The sequence below is a fragment of the Thermobia domestica genome, chromosome 5 (genome assembly GCF_964235325.1).
Source record: "Thermobia domestica chromosome 5, izTheDome1.hap1.1, whole genome shotgun sequence".
NCBI classification, from domain to species: domain Eukaryota; kingdom Metazoa; phylum Arthropoda; class Insecta; order Zygentoma; family Lepismatidae; genus Thermobia; species Thermobia domestica.
The window spans coordinates 174,946,896-174,964,228 of NC_137458.1; the positions used below are offsets into that span (position 1 = coordinate 174,946,896).

The 17,333-nt window shown below is 36.5% G+C and overlaps 1 protein-coding gene across 1 annotated transcript in view; it reads right to left on the minus strand.

Annotated features, from left to right (window-relative positions):
* LOC145686289 (uncharacterized) overlaps positions 1-17,333 on the minus strand; it is a 310,924-nt gene that overhangs the window by 283,385 nt on the left and 10,206 nt on the right. The gene's annotated exons all lie outside the window — the stretch shown is intronic.

Here is a 17,333-nt window from a genome sequence, read left to right on the forward strand (position 1 = left end):
AATTACTTATTCGACATTAGAGTAAAATTCTTCCCCAATTTTTTTCTCGATGGCACAACTTGCGCCATTCATCCCTCCTGTGGGCGGCCCTTCTCTCTTAAAACAAACTAACCTTTCCTTTCATACGGCTACTTGCGCGGTACTTCATTCATCGAGTATCGAAGCAGGGGGTACGGGGGTTCACCCCGGAAAATTTTTGAAAATTAGCTTCTCAAAATCTTGTTTTAATGCTATTCCGACAGTAAAATTGCTAGTTCGAAAGTAGAGTAAAATCCCCCCCAAAATTTTTCTCAATGGCGCAGCTTGCGCCATACATCCCCCCTGTGGGCGGCCCTGTTGACAAGAAGAAACGACAGCCGAGCTGAGGTTCAGTATTATGACCAATGCAACAAAGCCTCGTATAGCTCATTCACTCAAGCACGTGGCAGACAAAAGCCTCTCCAACGCTGTGATTCAAACACAGTCAATGCAATAACTCTCTCTCCACACCTTCTCCTGCCTCCCTCTGGTCAATATGCTGTTGGCCTAAGATCATTCCTTATACACACGTTGGACAATTAGTTTTGCTACACCAACGATGAACTTAATATACTGCGTAGTTATAAGCAAATCAAAACAAAATAGTCTCTCTCCTTTTTTTTTTAAACCCCATTCTGTCACTTCTTTGCTTCGTCTTTAAAATCTGTATACAACCAATTTGGTGCACCCATTCCAATTATTTGGAGTGCAATGATCATACATCAGCAATGTTGGGTCATATAGTCACGTGTTTCCAGTGGAATCTTCTCCATACTGGCGTGCTCACAAACATTTTCCCCTGGCAAGCGGCATTCGAACCCGCGGTACACTGAAATTGTGCTAATTTTCACTCCCTTATCTGTTGACACAGATAAAACCTTAAGGAGCAGGCAACAAAATTGGAAATTGCGCAAGAAAATGTTGTACTACATTGCCATCATTACCATAAGCATTTCGACCAATAAAAGCAGTCACCGAAACGCAAGTCGTTTTAGGAAAGAAAAAAAATACAAAGTAATGAATGACAATAGCATTTTCAGTTATAGCTATTATGTGTGTGCACGGGCATCGTTAGAGGGGGACGGGGGAACACGTCCCAGTCAATTTTCTGTATCATGTCTAATTGTAATATTGTCTGTAAGATTAAAACTGTGGAAAATAATTGTTGGAAAACTGTAAGGAAAAAAACTTACATAAAATAAACAAAAAATATAAATATTTCTAGAAGTTCCATTTCAATATTGTGGGCGATAAGGATTTGTTTACATTTTCCAGTTTCGGCCAATCATAAACAAGCATTTGTTTACATATTTCAGGTGTGTACTACGTATCTTAGTAATTGTCCTTTCTCCTTTCTATAAATGATCCTTATATTTGCATTTGCATCTTAGTTACTGGTCATATGTGCTGTAAGAAAGATTTCTTATTCATTATCGTATAAATTGTTACAAGAATGAGTGTTCAGTATGCTGGTTGCGGATATAATACAATAGGCCTATAACAAGCCAACGGCGTTCGGTACAAAATTTCACACAATTTCCTGAATGCTGTTGTTGGCAACATTGCGGTGGAAATTTGCGCAATTTCAGCACTTTCTGCTCCTCGGTAATAAGTCATAGATTACAGAGATTATCAACCATCTAATCCTTAGAAAAATTTGCGCCATGTCGTTGCACCGAAACTCGCGACTTTGTCTTGCACTTGTCAGTTTGCAGCTCAGACTACTCTCTCACAGCACTGCAATTTTGGAGAAATGAGTGATCAATCATATATCCTATAATATTATTCATAAGAACATACATGTAAGACGTATAAAACATCTGTTTCACATATGATACTACAATCATTTTGACATATTTCCTGCACTTGGTAACATCGCTAGTCAGTTTATCTCGGCTATTTTATGTTCTGGCTAGACTTCCAACCTTCTTCAGAGTTCGAGAATAATTACGTCACAGAACCCTTTCGCAATTTGTATTCTACTGCTTTAAATCGTCTCTCGTTGGTGGGACAATCAGAATTTTGTTGGAGTAGGAAGCTTCAAATTCTACTGTACTACTCAGGTATAAAATATACAAATCATTTATATTACAAGAACTAAAACTTATTTGTCCAAATAGTATTAATAATATGAATATTACTATCAATAATAATAAAGAATTTTGAAATACAAACATTATTGAGAAATAAATTTGATTGAGATGAAGATGGATCTTACTGATCCCTTATGTTGCTACACCATTGTCATAGTATGTAAGATTATGGTTTTAAAAAATGATTGTGTCTACTTAAAACTCTCTCCTACCTATTCAAAAGTTCGGATCTACCCCAATCTTATTAAATATTAGCAGCACGAATTTACAAGAGAATGTAAAATCGTACTTTTTTTCTTCCAACATTGATTACTTTCTTCTATGGTAAATGCTGTTTCGTGCAAATTCAAAAATTTCGTCCTTGACCCTACTATCTGTCTATATCCTAGATCAGTTGCATGATTCTCAGCAATAACATGCATTTGACGTGTAGAAATATTTGTAAAGACGGTGGTAGGCCTACATACCAATCGAACAGAATGAATTGTGCAGAACTTTGTTATTAGTAAACGATTATCGATTTTCCCGAGCCATACAGTTTATAACAATGTTTCCCAATCTCGTCCGCGGACTTCCAGTGGGCCGCCAGAGATTGATTTCAGGATTTAGGATTTAGATTTCTGGGCTTTCGGCATCTATGGCCATTTGAAGTAGTCCCAGAAGCGACAGTCCTATTAGCGACAGGAACTGTTATCTGTCCTATGAGCGACCGATTCATTTACATTGAGATGATGGAAGATGATATGATTCCTCTCGTAAAATATGTTTGCCTCTGACGTTATTAGCGCCCGAATAACCTTGATATGAAATATGTACGTGCCAGTGAAATATCTATGTGCTGTTCGTCAAATATATTTTTCCTCTACTGTGACTGCAAATAAAACTTATTTTGAGTTAGATTTGACATAAAACGTATCAAATAACTTAACGAGACAACATGGGTATTTCCATGAAAAGAATATTCCTATGTAATTATTGAAAATCCAGTGTAATATCCCCTTTCTTCAAAAGCTCTGTTTTCTGTACTTAATTTGATTCAAATCTAATTACTCACTAAGCACAGTAATATATTTTAGTTTGAAAAACTTAAACGTGTAACAGTTTCGCCAACTATCTACTTTTTAGACTTCCTAAGACTCAATGAATAAAATAAAAAAAAAAATGTCAATGATAAAAGATAGCTTTTGAGATCCCTTACATCTGATTGCCTATTCTCAATCAATCCCACCAATTATAATGCAGTTCACTCTAAACAATCCAAAAGGTAAACAAACTCTTTAAACTACCTTTCCCCTTATTGTAAGCTGATAAAACGTGAACTAATTACTTAATTTGCCTTCCTCCCTTGTTTTGACTTATACATAAAAGCTTGTCGTATAGCAATCTGAAATAATCCCTTATAACTAGACGAACTGTTAAGTCCTGCGAGAGATTTGTAACTTGTGTAATAATTTCTTCGAATACACCGTGTTTTTAGATTCCTTTGATATCCTCAAGTGGTGAACAACCTCTATCCATGGGCGCCCGATGGAAAGGCAGGGATCGCCCCGCTGGCTCACGAAAATGTATACGTAATATAGTATATCGCTTATATTAAATACCAGATATACCAGACGTGATACATCAACCATGGAGATGCCCCTCCCTAGAAAATTTTATTCGGACGCCCCTACCTCTTTCTGATTTCTTTCTTATGCCATAAACATATTCAATCTAAACTTATGCTCCGTTATATTTTAACATGAAATTTTAAATTATATTAGACTCATAGATAAAGCGGAGCTACTCTAAATATTTAGTTAGTTTTCCCCTTTATATAGTCAGTGTATTCATAGAAATTAATTCAAAAATGTAATATTAGAATAAACGTATAAAAGATTGTTAATGTAATGAGAGCATTTTCACGTATTAAATTCAGGTAGAGCGAACTTTTTCATAGTACATTTTGTTAGGTTCTAAATCACATTAGCATGAAACAAGTTAAAGAAGAGAGAACCTTATCTTCTTTCATTATCTTAGTATGAACGAATCGGTGACTCATAGGACAGTTAACAGATCGAATCGGTCGCTCATAGGACAGTTAACAGTTCCTGTCGCTAATAGGACTGTCGCAAGTGGAAGACACCGGCCATTTAGCCCGTCACGTATGAGGGATGACGTCCCTCGGCGAGCACACTATCCGGGAAAGAGAAGGAAGGAAGCGGCCTAGAACATATAAGTTAGGTACCACCCCGGCATTTGTATTGCCTGCTGTGAATGAGGAAACCCCAGGAAAATCTCATTCAGGATGGCTGGCCTGAAAAAAAAAAGCTTTTTACACTCGAGTGCCTCCGCCGGTAATCGAATCCGGGACCGCTCGCATAGAAGGCGAGAGCGTTAGTTACTAGTTTACGCGGGGCCACGCCGCCAGAGATTGAAAAGGAGTCCGCAGGACATTTTTTCATTAAATGTTACCTTATTAATTTCACACCTGGGATATTTGCAACGTACATTACCTAAGTTTCAACGAATTGAAACAACAGAACATAAAAGATAAAAGAAAATATATATCAAAATTACCAACATAGAATGAAAGATAAATCACCCATCACAATAGGTGGATTAGGTCTAACTCGTATGCTCGTATTTTTTCTAGGGATCCACATGAGACTAGACTAGTTTTGTGTAATTCGAAACAGACAATCCCTGTCTTGTTTCGTGTCTTGTCTCAAAAATTCAACACAAGACGAGACAGTTCGTGAAATGTCTCATCTCGTTTCGAATGCCTGGAACAGTCTAATTTTTCAAAATTATTTCGAAAGAAGCGTTCGCTCAGAGCTGTCTCGGAACAAACAGCAGAATTTATTACTTGAGAGAGTAGAAAATGCCTAAACTTAATAGTTAATCTTTCGAAACCAAGCTTTATTAATTACGTAAAAATAGAGACGTGCGGATACATTATAACAAATATATGCATAATAATACGTATAACTGCTGTTATTTAAAATATTATTGATATGAACATGATGTTTGAACCCTTTCTTACCGAAATTATGTATACGCTACTGTATACTGAAAAAATGTGCAGAGTGTGTCGTATCGTTTCGCACAACTCATTACCTCATTCAGTTGTGACCGATACATACAGTTATAAGATTTGTGTCCGTTACTTTGGGCGAAATAAGTACCCTTGCGTTGCCTAATCCTCATTTTGCATAAAATGGTGAAGAAAAAAGTGCGAAAATAACACTGGTGGGAAATTACAAAAAAAAGTACCATGTGAAACACTGTGAAATTTATTATTATTATTTATTATTATTGATACCTGGGTCAATATTTTTCACTTTGTAAAAGTTTATCAGCTAAATTAGAGGAAAAGAAAAAGGTTATTAAGTTCTTATATTTTAAAAACTTAATGCTACAATAGCAATTAAAAGCGCCCGAGCTCCAACGTATAACTATGGCTTTCAAATCTTTCATTTAAGGTTATGTGTGATTTCACGTTTAACAGAGACAAACATTTTAAGTACGAGTACTTTAAATAAATCAGTTAACTAGATCTTTTTCATAAAGTTTATGATATAAAATTGTTGTTCAAAGCCTTTGTATTTTAATAAGCCTTCTCTAAAATCAATGCATGTGAGTTGTGCTTCCATCTTCCGAGGTTTCTGGGCAATCTTTCGACAATGAGATCTCGGAAACTGCAGGCTCTAGAAAGATAACATTTTCACTGATCGATTGGAAATTTTGCGTAGATTGTCCAGTTCTAATTGAATATTTTAAAAACAGCCGTTATTTCTTTATTACATTTTTTTAGGGTACGCATGGAAGCGTTGAAATTAAAAAAAAAAGCATCATACCCTATGCTTATACATTCCAACAGCACGCTGTTGTATATAGGGGTTGCATATGTCTCAGGCGTTTATTTCATGGCCAAATAATAATGAAAAAGGAACGATAACCATTTCTCCAGTTTAACCAGTAAGATGAATCTTTATTTTTGGAGTGATTTGCCCAATGAACACCATATATAACTGCGATTATAATTAATTGCGTATGTAATGTATTTGCTTATTACATACTGCATGGAAGAAGAAAGAAAACACTGGTCATGCATGAATTAGAAACTCCAACCTGAAGTAGGCTCAAATCTTGCAAACGGTGCGAAATATTGAGGTCCCCTTTACGATACGCCTTGCCAATTTTGTTTAAATCAAGACTTTTTTCACTTGTGTCTGTAAAGGGACATGTACAGATGTGAGGAATGAGAAGGATATTTATGCTCATATGCGAATGATGCGCTGTGTAGAGAGCGCAGGTTCAGCTAGTCTTATATATAAAATCTTATTGTCTTATCGTATATAAAATCTTTCCAACTGCACTAGTCGTTTAGGATTCACACTGGTATAGTGCCCTATGTTATATTAAAATGCACCGTTGCCAGTTCAGCAGGCTGTTTCCTTAAGCCCTTACTGTACCAACAATACAGTATTATTGGGTAAACGAATTTGAAGTTTTTAAAGTTCCCTCAGACAACAGTGTGTACGTTCATCATGTCACTTTCGCATGTCCTTATGTTTCGTTGGAATGGCCTGCTGCACTGCAATCGTTACATTTCATTTAACATAGGACATTTTGCCAGTATGGAGCCCAAACAGTTAGTGCGACAAAGAATCCAACCATTTTAGGTCGGAAACCATCTACTTTCAACAACATTCCTCTCTTTCCATTTTTTCCGTCTCTTTACACTCAACGGAGTTGGTCTATAGCGTGATTTTTGATACACCGGTGTATCTGGAAAAGAATATATCCATGGATAGCAACATCAAAGAAGAAATTAACCGACCTGTTAAGTTACTTAGGCCGGATTGCATTCAACAACAGCAGTCTGATATTGAGAAGCCAAATGACAATATATTTAAAGCGTAGAATTTTCAATGAATGTATTGTGTCTGTAGGATAAGAATCACATGGTTTAAAAATATGACAGCAATGGCAGGAATTATCAGAAAACAGAGGCACTGGAGTAGTGAAATACATATGCTACATTACACGAAAATATATATCGGCAGACAAAAGCAATTCTTCACTGGATACGAAGAAACAAGAAACGACCTAGGAAACGTCCTTATACAAGGTAGTGAGATGAAATCAAGAAGCACTGTGAATAACGTGAAAAAAAAATTGCCGAAGATAGATGGTTGTGGAGAAAAGTTGGAGAGACCTTCATTTATCAGAGGGTAGATAATAGTCGATTGTATGCATCCGTTCTTGCATTTTTTTTTCTTTCCTGAATTACATTCTTCAGTAAATCTGTAAGTAGATCCTATAAGTTTTGGACGGTGCAACAACATTGCGTAAATTTTTCTAAGGTTTAGATTGTTGATAATCTCTGTAATATATTACTTATTAACGAGGAGCAGAAAGTGCTGAAATGGCGCGAATTTCCAACGCGACGTTGCCAATAACAGAGTTAAAGAAATTGTATGAAATTTTGCACCGAAATAAAATGTATAAACTCCATTCGTTTGTGAGATATACTTGTACTGCATTGTAATATTTACAAAACAAAACATATATTTACAGAACATTTCACCTTTACAGCTTGAATCCTTGGTATTTAAATGTTACGGCTTTTCAAAATGCCATACATGCTTCTCATGGTTTATCTATGGATTCCTGAACTCAGTGTGTCTCCTCATGACGAACTCGTTCCTTTTGACTTCTGCTGGTATTTGCGCCTTTGGAATTGCTTTTACTATCGACGTCATTTTCATGGCAGTTTCTGTTTGGATCTCTGGCAAAACAGAAATCACCGTATGAATATCAGGAGCAGGGAATAAAATTGACTACAGTAGTGTCTATGAATGGCTTCTGGTCCATTTGGTACACATTTTTCTGTTTTTGTCAATATAAACTCCATTCTGAAAGTTTTACTAATGTTTCTCCAGTGTATTGCTTCTTGTTTATATTATCTTCCTCACTAAGATTTGCTATTAATTCTCGATCCTGATCGACCCGTTGTGATTCTCGTTCCTCATTGGTTTGTTACATCCGCAACCAGCACATTAACCATCATCCTTGTAACAATTTATACGATAACAATCTATAACAAATCTTTCTCACAGCACCTAAGAACAGTAACTACGATACGAAAGAAAATATAAGGATCATTTATAGAAACGTGAAAGGGCTGTCACTAAGATACCTGGTAGACACACTTGAAACATGTAAACAAATGCTTGTTTGTGATTGGCCAAAAATGTAAAATGTAAAAAAAAAAAAATCTCTGATTGGTCTATTACCTGTCGACGATATTTAAAGGGAATGTCTAGAAATATGTATATTTTCTGTTTATTTTAAATGTTTGTTTTCCTTACAGTTTTTCAATAACTATTTGCTTCCAATAACTATTTTCTTACAATGTTAACAGTTAGACATGATACAGAAAATTATTGACTGGGACATGTTCCCCTGTCTTCCTCTCTAACAACACCCGTGCACACACATAATAGCAATATCTGAAAATAATATTGTCATCCATTACTTTGTAATTTTTTTGCCCCTAAAATGACTTGAGTTTTGGTAACTATTTTTATTAGTCAAAATGTTTATGGCAATGATAGCAACGTCGCACAACATTTTTTGCGCTATTTCCAATTTTGTTGCCTGCTCCTTAAGGCTTTATCTGTGTCAACAGATAAAAGAGTAAGAGCTTGCGCAATTTCAGTGCATCCGTTTTGGATGATGCTGGAAAAATCGTGTATTTCCTTTAAATGCCACTCCAAACTTCGTTTGTTATCCTATCTTGTATATTTCAACATGCTGGTTGGTAATTAAAATCGAGAAAATCAAGATGATTGTAATTTCTCTTACTTCCGAATAGTTTTATTGCCCCTCATTTTAGAAGAAACTAGGATTAAACTAAAGAAGGATCTCTATTTCACCTAAAATGGTGGGTATTTTAGACGAAACTAGGACTAAGTAAAACAAGGATTGCTATTTACTTAAAATAGCGGACACAAATCTTATAATTTATCTGTTATAATTGCATAAGATAATTCTTCATGCGAAACGAGGATTAGGACAAACGAAGCAAGATCGGTATACAGTATAACACGCATTATAAAGCTTGAAATATTGTTTACACGGGACACATAAGGAGATCGATTAGTTGGTTTGTTTGGAATTTAACGTCCCTTTAGGCATGCTCCCATCTGGAGGTCGCAAGACGCGACACATTGATGTGTCGCGCAATCTCACAGGGTATAAGGAATTTTTTTTAATTTAAAAATTATGAAGTAATTAATAATTAGTTAAAATCAATTTTGAGAAATACTGTACCAGTCAACACTTCCAGTGGCAACAACCATGCTCAGTATTACATACAATTACTACCTTATACAATGGAAACCTATGCTTATACTATTATAATTTATATTATTATTAACAAAAAATCAAACCAATGTATCGGGGGTAAAGGAAATGACTATCAGTTTCACGCAGCAATATATATATATATATATATATATATATATATATATATATATATATAAAAAGAGAGAACTCTTTCCCAGTGCTTTCTGGCCCAAAAAACCCAGTAGCACAATCCAGAACTAAGAGTCGGTGTAAGAAAGACGGGGCAATATTTTTTTAAAAAATATATATATTACATATATACTGGAACTATATTACTTTGAGTTCTATTTATTTTCGTAAGTGAAGGGAGAAAAGTATAAAGAACGTGCTATATTGGTTTGTAAGTAATTAGCATATTGATTTTTTGTAAAAAAAAAAAAAAAAAAAAAAAAATAATATTTAATAGTTGCGAATGGTAAATTCAGCTAGATAATTATTATGTTATATGTTATGTCGCAGAAATATTTTTTACGATGTATTGTTCGGTTCGGAGCTTCTCTCTTTTAGTACCGATGGTCGTTTATTAGACATGCACCTACAGCTTAATGTGGAATCAGAACCTCGTGAGCCCTCACCAGGAACCAAACCCGGGTCTCTCACGACGAAACCGCGTACTAGGGATGATTTCAGTTTTCTCAGCGGTGAACTTCGAATAAATAGACAGTGAAAGTAGTACTGCGAAAATACTAGTAACTCACTTTGAGTCTGATTATAGAGGGAGAAATTTCATATATCCGGAGATTTCACCCGAGCCACCCCCTGAAATCATCACTGCTCTACACGCTGACAATATAGCCACGAGGGGCTTTGACATATCGGATCCTTGCTACAAAAGTGACACAACTCAAAAAAGTTAGTTTTGAGTAAATCACATTTGAAAGTGTTGGTAATACTGTATATTCACTTTAATGTTATTCACTAGTGAAACCAGCGCTCTCACGCAGGTTCTAGTAAAGCTAGAGCCATGATTTTTATATTGCCGGATAGAGGCAGGCTCACAAGTCCGAACGTATACATAACTTAAAAGTGACAATTTTTGAAAAAATGAAATTAAATTCTTGAGTTTTACGTCCCACATTTATGCCGGTTAGGCTAAAGGAGACGGTGATGATGAGAGATAAATGAAATGGTGGAATGAAGAAAGTGGGAGGAAACAGGAGAACCCCGAGAAAACCCACGCACACGGTGTTTGTCCACCACAAAGTTCACTTGGCGGGAGCAGGGTTTGAACCCGGGACCCCAAGCACCAGAGGTGAACGCTCTACCACTGAGCCACCGCGGCCCCCAATGACAATTTTTGAGTTGTGGCACTTTTGTAGCAAGGGTGCGAATGCAGGTAATAAGTGTTACTTTAAAAATACGTATTTTACGATCTACAATACAATAGTTACTGCTTCAAAATACATTTATTTTTTAAATTGGCCAGTTTTCTATGGAATCAATGGTGACAAACAATCTTAAATTCTTACCAGTCCCATCCCATTGTTTGGAAAATAGTTCAAAAATGAAAAAATGAAAATGTTATAATTTCTTTTTGTAATTTTCCAGACTGCTTACTAAACTAACCAATGTTTCTGAAGTGATCTTCATTTTTGTTTAGTTCGTAAGTCAAACCAATGAAATTATAATTTAATTAAACATTTATTCTTTCAGAATGAGGAACATATTCCGATCCAAACTATTTCACTAAGTAGTACACGTGGAGAATTTTAAGAATTAATTTTGACTTTCACAATACAATACATATACATACGTACATGTTACGAATTGCTTGGGTGTGTATTTACATAGGTATATAAAAGAAGTGCAGTATAAAAGTGAGTTCACTAAAATTTATAATATGAGATTTTTAAACACATTTTGTGTTTCTAAAGTAGTAAATTTGAATGATTTTGATTTGCACTTTTAAGGATTGCTCATTTCAAAGATTACATAATTAACACATAGTTAAATGAAGTACTGAATCTAACGTTAGGGCTCAGCTTCGTCAATTATGCCATGGGTATCACGAATATACACTACGTGATTAAAAGTATCCGGGCACCTGGCTGAAAATGACTTACAAGTTCGCGGCGCCCTCCATCGATACTGCTAGAATTCAATATGGTGTTGGCCCACCTTTAGCATTGATGACAGCTTCCACTCTCGCAGGCATACTTTCAATCAGGTGCTGGAAGGTTTCTTGGGGAATAGTAGCCCATTCTTCACGGAGTGCTGAACTGAGGAGAGGTACCGATGTAGGTCGATGAGGCCTGTCACGAAGTCGGCGTTCCAAAACATCCCAAAGGTGTTCTATAGGATTCAAGTAAGGACTCTGTGCAGGCCAGTCCATTACAGAAATGTTATGATCGTGTAACCACTCCGCCACAGGCCGTGCAGTATGAACAGGTGCTCGATCGTGTTGAAAGATGCAATCGCCATCCCCAAATTGCTCTTCAACAGTGGGAAGCAAGAAGGTGCTTAAAACATCAACGTAGGCCTGCGCTGTGAGAGTGCCACGCAAAACAACAAAGGCTGCAAGTCCCCTCCAAGAAAAGCACGACAACACCATAACACCACCACCTCCGAATTTTACAGTTGACACTACACACGCTGACAGATGACGTTTACCGAGCAATCGCTATATCCACAGCCTGCCACCGGATCGCCACATTGTGTACCGTGATTCGTCACTCCACACAACGTTTTTCCACTGTTCAATCGTCTAATGTTTACACTCCTTACACTAAGTGAGGCGTGGTTTGGAATTTACCTGCGTGATGTGTGGCTTATGAGCAGCCGCTCGACCATGAAATCCAAGTTTTCTCACCTCACGCCTAACTGTCATAGTATTTGGAGTGGATCCTGATGTAGTTTGGAATTCCTGTGTGATGGTCTGGATAGGTGTCTGCCTATTACACTTTACGACCCTCTTCAGCTGTCGGCGGTTTCTGTCAGTCAACAGACGAGGTCGGTCTGTACGCTTTTGTGCTGCACGTGTCCCTTCACGTTTCCACTTCACTATCACATCAGACACAGTGGATCTAGGGATGTTTAGGAGTGTGGAAATCTCGCATACAGACTTCTGACAAGTGACACTTAATCACCTGACCACGTTCGAAGTCCGTGAGTCCCGCGGAGCGCCCCATTCCGCTTTCTCACGATGTCTAATGACTACTGAGGTCGCTAATAATGAATATCTGGTAGTAGGTGGCAGCACAATGCACCGAATATGAAAAACATGTTTTTATGGGGCGTCCGGATACTTTTGATCACATAGTGTATTATCCTGACTTTACTGACAAGAACAGTTTCCACAAGAACGAATTTCGAAAAATCACACATTGACTTCACGAAATACACGCACAGTCTCTGATTCTGGGGAGCTAAAGAGGTCCGGACCCGTATTTGGGACCCCAAATTTATATTAAAACTATCATTGACAGACTATCTGATAAGCACACACAGCTGTACAGAAACTCCAAAGTTACACTGAAATTGGCGAAGTTAAATACACGCGGACCGCGAATCGAGTTTTGTAATTTTGATAATCGATGAAAATATCAGACAGGTGTGTCATTGTTAACTCGACAAATGTTAATCGGCAAATTAGGTGGAAAGTATCGTTCTGAAACATAAATGACACGTTGACTCACCTGTGCAAATATTCCACGGCCGTGATAATGGCGTGCCGTAAAGAGACAATGGTTTTCCGGCATCATGGTGTAGTATAGCAACTATGAAGGCACCAGACGGAGTCAACACATATGATTGGTTACCAACTTTTTTATAGACAGATTGTTACAAACTTGACACTTTCCAGTCACGGAAGAAAAGTAATGATTTATCTGCCCCTGGAAATGACCTTCTATATAATGTTAGAACATATCGGGAATGTATAGAAATACGGGTAAATTCGGTCATTACTGACAAAGTAAAACTATTTCTTTCACGAACGCAAAAATCAGATGCTAATTAACAAATTTACATGAAAAATTGGCTTGTTGTGATGAAGATTATGTTGACTATTTCCTGTGAAGGGTATCTATCGCAAAATGATCTCCAGTCTGTATCCGGCTACAAAATGTTCGGCAGGTGATCCATTAGCCTAATAATTACAATCATTACACTAAAAACTCTTTCTGCGGAAGAAACTGGTATTATTCCTAATTTAACAATTTATTTGTACTTGAATAATGGAACAACAAATCAGTTTTAACAGTGAGGTGCAATATACGCATGAATCATGGAAAAATTTCCCTGGCAAGGAAGAAACTCTTCAACGATGAAAGGGAAATTACTTGATTATCTTTATCTCTCCGTTGATTGCAACCCTGCCGAAAAACTTCACTTAATTTGACCCATTCTTTCTTAAACTAATTACTGTGACAATATACAGCAGAGGTATTACATTTTCGCAAGTACTATCAACTAAAGACATTGATTTGATTCTTTTTCGTACCATAGGAAGTGACAAATTCTTAATATTATATATATACATCTGAATAAAGACGAAAACCAGAATGCGTTATTTCCTTTCCTAGCATCCCGGCAGAGAAGCAAGTTTATGTTTCTTAAGTTACATAACAAGTGGCGATCTTCCAGCATTACTGGCGAAATATTTTCAAATGCCAAGTGCACAGAATGAGGTGTCTTTATCCATATAACATTCTAAAAGTTTTTTTTCAAAGAAATAAAAACGAAGCTGGTAAGTTCCTTCTTTAACTTCACATACAGTTGCGAAGAACACTAACGGAATCTAAGTCCTATGTACACATTAAGGTATTTGTTTCAATTAGTGTTTGGCTATGATTCCGTAGTACTAAATATAACGGTACTAGCCTACGAAACGTTATGTAACATTGTCATATAACTTGTAATATTCCACTTCAAAGTAAATATAACACTTTAGTGACTCATGAAGTGCTTCAGCTCCTTTCTCAGAAGATACTCTAAATTTACTTTCGATAACTAATTTCATTATATACCACTTTACTGTTCAAGTAACACCAACTAAATTACAGCTCGACCACAATTTTCACATAAAAACGTGGAATCTATATTTATTGGGGGATACAAATGAAGATTTCTATGTAGAAAGGAAGAAAGTGTATATAAAGTATCTAGTTACGAAATACACTTTAAATACAATTACTATGTCAGGAAACAATCTGTTTACTTAGAGTATATTTTTGAACTCTACCATGAGCGTCTCTGGCGGAGGAACAGGAGACGCGTTCCTCCCAAAATTTTGTGTAGATTAGGAAGTGGATGAAGACTAAAGATACTTATATGGAAGAATTAAAAAAAAAGTAGAAGGAACACATGAATGTTATATTTGTTGTGAAGTAATTTTATTACATTGTGTTTATACTTATACAGAACTTGTCTTCTGAGTGCTATCGTATGATCGTAGTGAAACGAAAGGAGTAGATAAAGACTACAATTAACGGATAATATTAAAAGCATATACTTGCTATGTTAAGACATGAAGGCTAATTGTAAGAAAGAAACACAAAAATTGTCAGATCACACTTTTGTGATGACTGATGTAGAATTCCACAATATTATATATATATATATATATATATATATATATATATATATATATATGGAAACGGTAGGAGAGAAGTTAGAGATAATGAAAAGCTTAAAGATGGGGACGTAAAAACACATTTGTTCGAAATTTCGTACGAAAGTATATAAGTAGCGAGAAAGTATATACAGGAACCAACTATAATTGTGGGGAACCATTTTGAACTTTGGAAGTAAACGTAACGTATCAAGAACGTAGGACAGCTAAGAAGTATGGGTTATAGAAGAAATTTTGAGGATACTTCATAGAAAAGAATGAAAACAAAGTTGAACTGAAGAGTATAAAATAATATGTAGAAAGTTTAACTTCGAATTAAGAGCACAAATCGACATAAAATTATGCAGTAGACGTAAAATGATCAGATCAGTGATGCCCACCAGATGAAACATTTCTCGTTCCGGAAATGAGACGAGAAGCGCATTTACAAATTCTAGTCGGGATAAGAAGTCCATTTTCAAATTTCGAGACGAGACTAAGAGTAGGACAGTTTTCGTCTCGTTTTCCAGACGAGACCAGAAAATTCTAGTTTCGTCTTTATTCCAGAAAAAAAAATGCCCATTTTTAAAATAAAAATAAAAAATGCTCTGTAGACTAAATATATCACGAAAATTGTATTTCGAAGCTCATTGAATATCCTGAAAAAATGTTTTTTTTTTCTTTTTTATTGTGTACGTACATTAAGTTTATTTCTAGCCCGTAGTGTGATTGAACACACTACTCGTTCTGCAATTTACTGACTGATACAAATAGTAGTTTCTTCAGTTCTGCAATACGACTGTAGCTACGTTACGTGTGCTACAATGTTCCAGTAGGAGTAAAATGAAATGTTGTTGCTTGTGTATTAAAAAAGTGATCTTAAGTGTTTGTCTTGTAAGTATAACCAGAGCTCACAAAATCTGGATTCCAGGTCGCCACGGCACCGAAAACATCAGTCTGGATTCTTACTAATTTACTGCCAAAACATCTAGGCCAATGTATCAAGTTTGATTTGTAGTATCTATGACGCTTGATTTGCAGAACTGATGCTTAAGTCGGAAGAAAATTTTTCGAGCATTGGTTCTTACTTTACCTGAATAGTAAGTACAAGTTCAAACAGGGCCGGCCTTAGGTGGTGCGGGGCCCGATTGGGAACATTTTGCGGGACCCCAGATTTACAACTAACTTGCACCAAGGTCTGTAGATCCAATATTATCGGGGCAAACGGACGTAAAGGCGGGGAAACGGACACGCTAAGCAGTTATCTGTTGCTTGTATGAATACGAATGACCGAAGAGAACTCAAGATTTTTTTTTACAAACCAGTAAGTTTTCTACAACTTAAAGTTATAATAAAGAAATCAGTTTGTCAGTTAGTCAAGGATATATTGAACAATTAGTATATGAAGGGTGCAAGATGTCCATATGCCCCATGGAGTGGGGCAGAAGGACAAAAATAGTGTGGCAAACGGACAGTTACAGTTAGAGTTTACAGACCACTAACACTCTTACAATGAATACATAGAAAGTAAGCATCACGACCGTTTGGATCGCATTCTACATGGAAACAGAAAAAACAATGCTTAACATTTCCATTAGTTAAACTTCTAGCTCTAGCATAGGACAATGATTGCGCTACACACACACTAAGTGTTTTGTGACGCTGTAGAAAACCACGCATCAATCTTTACCAGCCGTTTTTACATCATTATTGAATGTGTGTTTGTATCTGTTTGCAACAGCAAAGTTGTACGCTAACTTTCGAAATTCGTAATTCGTAAAGTTAACCCAAATCCCATTTCATCCAAGGCGAGAATTTTCCATGATTTCCAAACTTTCGGATTATGTGTGGTAACATAACGCATCGTCGTAGTTTATTACAAGGGACATTGAAAGTTGTCGCTGCAGTTGACAGAACGTCTCCTTTAGCCTAGCCGGAAGAATCATGGGACGTAAAACTTAAAGATTTCATTTCATTTTCATTTCATTGGCAGTTCACAGAGCCATCTTGTCTTCGCGTATCGGTCTAAGAGCAGCGACCATGGACACATCTTCCAATATGCATCTGTCTGTTGTGCGAGATCGATGACGTACCATTTCTGGAAAAAATTGTAGTACTAATAAGAAAAACCCGCCTCTTAAGTAATATCACACACAGAAATATTGTTTTCCTACTTCATATTAACCATTTAGGTCACTGTCCATTTGCCCCGCTAATTGCGTGTCCGTCTGCCCCGCATACACATTGGTTTCAAATATTTCTGACCCTACTTA